The following is a 7,155-nucleotide window of genomic DNA, read 5'->3' as shown; positions in this document are numbered from 1 at the left end:
TGTTTACCGTGCGTTAAAGTTGCGCGTCCGTGGCTCTCGCAGCTCTTGCGCGCCCGGTCGCAGAGAGGAGTACGCAACCTCGACCGCACTTTCCCTGCAGGCTTCCTTCCGACTCGAAGTCCTGCGGCGGTCTCAACGAGGTGCCACATCCTCAATGCAGTCGGTCGCCCCCGTTTCGGTTGGGCTCTGGCACGACGGTCGCCACCGTCTCGCCCTTGAGTGGCCGCTGTTGGCGCTCGCTGTGAGGTGTTCAGCGTGCTGTCCGTGTTGCCGACGCGGTCAAAACGAGTCGACGGCTCACGTTCCCTTGTGCGCCGAAGGCTCTCTTGATATGTGATCCGACCCTCAGACAGACGAAGCCAAGGGAAGACCCAAGGCCGCAATGTGCGTTCAAAGAATCAGTGCTCAGTGTGTCCTGCAATTCACACCAAGTCTCGCAGCTGGCTGCGTTCTTCATCGACCCGAGAACCGAGTGATCCACCGCTTAGAGTCGTGAAAAAGTGTTTGTTCAATTCCGTACAGTCAAAACCAAACGTTTCTGGCACTCGGCCAAACAGTGGCCAAGAAGGGCGCTTTTCAGCGCACGCTTGGACTCCAAAACTCTGCCGCGCCTTTTTCGGCTGCCGCAAATCGAGCAAACGGTGTGTTTCGGACGGCGTTTCGCTTCCGCTACTTGCGAGTGCTTTCGTGGTCCACCCCTCTATAAATACTCGGGAGGCGTCGAAGCCGGTTCTCCAAGCCGGACCCGTAGGTATCGTTGTGTGCTCGCTCTCATTGGCCCGCCTAACCAGAAAATGCCTGCGGTACACCCATTTGGATAAGAGTGCACGCAGATGCGGGCCTCGACGGCTACACATTTCCTCGGGCGGCCGCCTCCCGGCCTCCGTGGAGCGCGGGATGCACGGTCCCATCGACAAGCCTCTCCCGTTTTTACCGTGGCGTCGCGGTTCACCACGGCGGGCGGGTCGGTCTCCTCCGCATAAAAAGGGGGACCCCCGCTTTTTGTTCCACGAAATCGCACAAGCTTTTTTCGCATCCACGGTTTGCCACCGCACACCAAAATGGCGATCCGGCTGCCTACTTTAGCCAACAGGTGGAGCCAGGCGCGCCGTACTTGCGCGGCACTTCCCACGTCCACCGAAGTCGGTGCCAAGGACCACTTTCGGCGCCGGAGCCGCGTACGAGCCTACTCGAGGCGGAAGAACGAAGCCAGCAAGGGCCTGGCCGCAAGTGCGTTCAATTGTCGGGACGTCCAAGTCCCTCGTTCTTCCGTGCTTCCTCTTTCGGCAAGTCGTTGCGGCACCTTCCCAAAGCGCGCAGACCCGCTAATCGCGACGAGCGCGACGTGGCCGTGCCGCCTTTCCCTCGGCAGCAAGCAAAACGCCTGGCAACGTCGACGCTCCCCTAACCGCGATCTCGCACCGTGTTTCGTGTGGCGAATTCAAAAGCCGGCCGGCGCTGCTGCAACCATTACGGTCGGTACGCATACGCCGCGGAGGGCGGGACGGTCATCGGAGCGTGCGGTTCCTCCATCGAGTACTGCGCACCTCGGCCGTCGCATCGCCGTGCCATGACCGGCCGCGCGTCAACGCGAACCGGTGCCAGCGAGATCCCTCGCCTGCAAGAACCGACCGGCAGCCTCCGTCACCCGAGGACGCGGAGGCGCTTGCCGCGGACGGCGGGACGGTATGCACTGGTGCACAGCGGACCCGTCACATCGCCAGTTCCTTGACCGACCGCCGACGCTTGTGCCGTTCCTCTCGTACTTGGCAGTCGCCGCGCGATTGTCGGGTCTCGTTCTTGCACGCTCGAACGGTCGGGAGGGCACTCGGCTGGCGTTTCGGGAACGCGCAGCCTCGCCTTCTACCGACGTAACCACGACTCGCCGTTCGCGCTCCGCCGCTCCTGTTTACAGTACTAGGCGGTCCCGCAGCGGTCGGGTCGCGCATTTCGAGCGCTTCGAGCCACGGTGCAGTGGCGGGTCGAAAGCCGACCTATGAGTGCGTTGCGCCGTTTGTACCCGCGTCCGCCACCTGGCCGACCGTCCAAGGTCGCGGTGTTGGCGTCCGCTGGGCGCAACAATTTGTCACGGGGTGCCGCTCCACATTCAGGCAGCCCCGTGGGGAAAAGCCGACCCCGCGTCCAAACGGGGTCAGCGGCAGAAAGTGTCGGGCGCAGACGCAGCTGAGGCGCTCACCCTTCACAATCCGTTAATGATCCTTCCGCAGGTTCACCTACGGAAACCTTGTTACGACTTTTACTTCCTCTAAATGATCAAGTTTGGTCATCTTTCCAACAGACCGGCGCAACCGAAAGGCCGCGCCGGACATCGGTCCGAAGACCTCACTAAATCATTCAATCGGTAGTAGCGACGGGCGGTGTGTACAAAGGGCAGGGACGTAATCAACGCGAGCTTATGACTCGCGCTTACTGGGAATTCCTCGTTCAAGGGGAACAATTGCAAGCCCCTATCCCAATCACGAAAGAAGTTCCACGGGTTACCCAGTCTTTTCAGACAGGGATAAAGACACGCTGCTTCCTTCAGTGTAGCGCGCGTGCGGCCCCGGACATCTAAGGGCATCACAGACCTGTTATTGCTCTGTTTCGTGCGGCTAGGAGCCGCTTGTCCCTCTAAGAAGGTTGTAAGGTGCTGGGAACCCCGCACCTATTTAATAGGCTAGAGTCTCGTTCGTTATCGGAATTAACCAGACAAATCGCTCCACCAACTAAGAACGGCCATGCACCACCATCCACCGAATCAAGAAAGAGCTCTCAATCTGTCAATCCTCCCAGTGTCCGGGCCGGGTAAGTTTTCCCGTGTTGAGTCAAATTAAGCCGCAGGCTCCACTCCTGGTGGTGCCCTTCCGTCAATTCCTTTAAGTTTCAGCTTTGCAACCATACTTCCCCCGGAACCCAAATACTTTGGTTTCCCGGAAGCTGCCCGCCGAGTCATTTGAGTAACTCAGGCGGATCGCTGGTTGGCATCGTTTATGGTCAGAACTAGGGCGGTATCTGTCTGATCGCCTTCGAACCTCTGACTTTCGTTCTTGATCAATGAAAACATTCTTGGCAAATGCTTTCGCAGTAGTTCGTCTTGCGACGGTCAAGAATTTCCACCTCTAGCGCCGCAATACGAATGCCCCCGTCCGTCCCTCTTAATCATTACCTCGTATTCCAAAAACCAACAGAACAGAAACGAGGTCTTGTTCTATTATTCCATGCAAGTTTATTCAGGCGACTCGCCTGCGTTGAGCACTCTAATTTTTTCAAAGTAAAAGCACCGGCCATCTCGAGGCACACAATGAAGTGCACCAAGAAAGAACCGGCATGATGTTCAGTCCGAGCCGTCGCATCGGGTAGATGCACTACTCGTCTGGAACTGAGATCCAACTACGAGCTTTTTAACCGCAGCAGCTTTAGTATACGCTATTGGAGCTGGAATTACCGCGGCTGCTGGCACCAGACTTGCCCTCCAATTGATCCTCGTTAAAGGATTTAGAGTGTACTCATTTCAATTACGGGGCCTCAAAAGAGTCCCGTATTGTTATTTTTCGTCACTACCTCCCCGTGCCGGGAGTGGGTAATTTGCGCGCCTGCTGCCTCCTTGGATGTGGTAGCCGTTTCTCAGGCTCCCTCTCCGGAATCGAACCTGATTCTCCGTTACCCGTAACAACCATGGTAAGCAAGTAACCTACCATCGAAAGTTGATAAGGCAGACACTGAAAGAAACGTCGCCGGCTCGTGGCCATGCGATCAGCACAAAGTTATCCAGAGTCACCACACAATACGGGCCGAAAACCCGATCGATCTTGGTCTAATAAAAGCACCCGTTACCCAAAGGGCTCCAGGCTCACTGCATGTATTAGCTCTAGAATTGCCACAGTTATCCAAGTAGGAAGAAACGATCTAAGGAACCATAACTGATTTAATGAGCCATTCGCGGTTTCGCCTTATTTCGCATGTACTTAGACATGCATGGCTTAATCTTTGAGACAAGCATATGATTACTGGCAGGATCAACCAGGTAATCGTTCGACTGCGCGTCCGTCCTCGCCCTCGGCGGGCCGGACGCAGTCTGTGTGCGGCGGAGGCCACCTTCAGGCGCCCCAACACGCTTATTTTGCACTCCGAGATGACGGCGTTCGAGCTCGCTACGGCACAACCTTCCCGAAAGACGAGTGGGAGCCGTGCGGCAAGAAGCACGTTCATGCTCGCTCTTTTTCGTTGCATCGACTCGGTCGCGCCGTGCGGGTTGCCCAAGCCCGCTGCACTGTCGGTGGACCGGCCGGAACTAGCAACGGAGCCGAGACTGCAAAGCCGCCAGACGACGGGTCACGCCCGCGTCTTCGGCGCTTTCGCATCTGAATCGCCCGAGGACGACACGGAACACACCTCGATATCGTGGTAAAACGGCACCGTCCGACAACCAGCCCCTAACGCATCAAGCGGATGAGGCTGCAGACGACTGCCGTGGATTCCCCTGGAGCAGACCCGAGGACACGCTTGACGAGGCCGAAGCCCGCCGCATATCAGACACCCGGTCGCTTTCGCGTACGCCGCTCACGAGAACCCCCACATAATAGCAGCGATAAGTACCCAGACCTCCTTGGGCCCTAATACGAGCGTACTCGAGAAAATTTCACCGCGGGTGTGCCCCGAAACGTGTGGCATGTTGAGCGTGCCACAAGTCTACGTCGCTCTCAAACCCGCCGAGGTCGTAGAATTTGCGACCCTACTCACGAAATTCCCACCGAGGATACGGCCGCAAACGTACCGCACCTTGGGTAGGCCACGAGTTTGTGCAACACTACGCTGACGGCACAGCACCGAGGTCGTGCGCGCACGCACGGGAAAATTCCGCCGCGGTTTCTGCCGAAAACGTGAGGCACCACGACTCTCCGCAAGTTCGCGTCGACTGCGAAAGACCGAAGTCGTGAACGACGTGTCCGCTACTCGCCGCCGACACGCTGGACACCAAACGTACAACGACTCGACGGCGTCGTAGAGGCCCACGACGCGGTTTTCCTTAACGACGTCTCGGCGTGGCACCGACAGGTTAGAACGGCCGACCAACGTTCCCTGTCCGCCGTTCGGCTCAGTCGAAGGGCTCGGCGACTTCGGCAACGCTGCGAAGCCGCACGGTGACGCACGCCATGTCCCCATTTTTTTTTTCTTTCTGCGTCTGCCGGGGTGCCCCTATAATAGCAGCGATAAGCACCCAGACCGCCGTGGGTCGCTCGCCCCGGCTGACGTGGTTTTTCGTACTCCTGCGGCGGTCGCCGTCAAGCACGTCCAAATACGCTACTTTCGTGGGCGCATTCACGCTCTTTCGCTTCGCCGGAGTGCCAGCACTCACTCTGCCAAAAACGGCGAACATCCGAGCGGCGGTTCCCACTTTTGCGTCGGCGTCGCAAACCCCGCCCCGGCAGACGAGGTTTGCCGTACTCGTGCGACGGTGGCCGGCGGGCACGTCGAAAGACGCCGATATCGTGCGCGAATTGGCGCACCTTGGCTTCACCGGAGTGCCGCCACTGACTCCTCCAAAAACGGCGAAGATCCGAGCGGCGCTTCCCACTTTCGCATCGGCGTCCCGAACTCCGCCCCGGCTGACGCGGTTTACCGTACTCGTGCGACGGTCGCCGGCGAGCACGTGGAAAGACGCCGATATCGTGCCCGAATCGGCTCCGTTCGGCTTCGCCGGAGTGCCAGCACTGGCTCGGCGAAAGACGACGAACATCCGAGCGACGGTTCTCACTATTGCGTACGCGTCGCAAACCCCGCCCCGGCAGACGCACTTTGCCGTACTCGTGCGACGGTCGCCGGCGAGCACGTAGAAAGACGCCGATATCGTGCCGGAATCGGCCCCGTTTGGCTTCGCCGGAGTGCCAGCACTCACTCGGCCACAAACGGCGAACATCCGAGCGGCGGTTCCCACTTAGCCGTCGGCGTCCCGAACTCCGCCCCGGCAGACGCGGTTGCCGAGCTCGTGCGACTAGCGACCGCGAAGCCGTCTCGCGACGCCGCTTTCGTGCGCGGCTCCCACTGCGACCTGGGTCACCCGAGGTCGACGAGCAAAAAAGAATGTCGAAAAAATTTTTTTTTTTTTTTTGCGTCTGCCGGGGTGCCCCTATAATAGCAGCGATAAGCACCCAGACCGCCATGGGTCGCTCGCCCCGGCTGACGTGGTTTTTCGTTTTCCTGCGGTGGTCGTCGTCAAGCACGTCCAAACACGCCACTTTCGTGGGCGCATTCGCGCTCTTTCGCTTCGCCGGAGTGCCAGCACTCACTCTGCCAAAAACGGCGAACATCCGAGCGGCGGTTCCCACTTTTGCGTCGGCGTCGCAAACCCCGCCCCGGCAGACGAGGTTTGCCGTACTCGTGCGACGGTGGCCGGCGGGCACGTCGAAAGACGCCGATATCGTGCGCGAATTGGCGCACCTTGGCTTCACCGGAGTGCCGCCACTGACTCCTCCAAAAACGGCGAAGATCCGAGCGGCGCTTCCCACTTTCGCATCGGCGTCCCGAACTCCGCCCCGGCTGACGCGGTTTACCGTACTCGTGCGACGGTCGCCGGCGAGCACGTGGAAAGACGCCGATATCGTGCCCGAATCGGCTCCGTTCGGCTTCGCCGGATTGCCAGCACTGGCTCGGCGAAAGACGACGAACATCCGAGCGACGGTTCTCACTATTGCGTACGCGTCGCAAACCCCGCCCCGGCAGACGCACTTTGCCGTACTCGTGCGACGGTCGCCGGCGAGCACGTAGAAAGACGCCGATATCGTGCCGGAATCGGCCCCGTTTGGCTTCGCCGGAGTGCCAGCACTCACTCGGCCACAAACGGCGAACATCCGAGCGGCGGTTCCCACTTAGCCGTCGGCGTCCCGAACTCCGCCCCGGCAGACGCGGTTGCCGAGCTCGTGCGACTAGCGACCGCGAAGCCGTCTCGCGACGCCGCTTTCGTGCGCGGCTCCCACTGCGACCTGGGTCACCCGAGGTCGACGAGCAAAAAAGAATGTCGAAAAAAATTTTTTTTTTTTTTTTGCGTCTGCCGGGGTGCCCCTATAATAGCAGCGATAAGCACCCAGACCGCCATGGGTCGCTCGCCCCGGCTGACGTGGTTTTTCGTTTTCCTGCGGTGGTCGTCGTCAAGCACGT

General features: G+C 59.4%; 2 non-coding genes across 2 annotated transcripts; both read right to left on the bottom strand.

Annotated features, from left to right (window-relative positions):
• Positions 1-339: 339 nt before the first annotated feature.
• LOC142794550 (5.8S ribosomal RNA) lies at positions 340-492 on the bottom strand. The gene has a single exon (XR_012892436.1). It is a non-coding gene; the product is annotated as a 5.8S ribosomal RNA (ribosomal RNA).
• Positions 493-2,211: 1,719 nt separating this feature from the next.
• On the bottom strand, positions 2,212-4,027 carry LOC142794544 (small subunit ribosomal RNA). Its single transcript, XR_012892431.1, has one exon. It is a non-coding gene; the product is annotated as a small subunit ribosomal RNA (ribosomal RNA).
• Between the last annotated feature and the right edge of the window lie 3,128 nt (positions 4,028-7,155).

This window comes from Rhipicephalus microplus, unplaced genomic scaffold (assembly GCF_043290135.1).
Source record: "Rhipicephalus microplus isolate Deutch F79 unplaced genomic scaffold, USDA_Rmic scaffold_454, whole genome shotgun sequence".
Taxonomy (NCBI): domain Eukaryota; kingdom Metazoa; phylum Arthropoda; class Arachnida; order Ixodida; family Ixodidae; genus Rhipicephalus; species Rhipicephalus microplus.
Note: the sequence above shows the minus strand (reverse complement) of the source record. Positions and strands in the feature narration are given on the sequence as shown.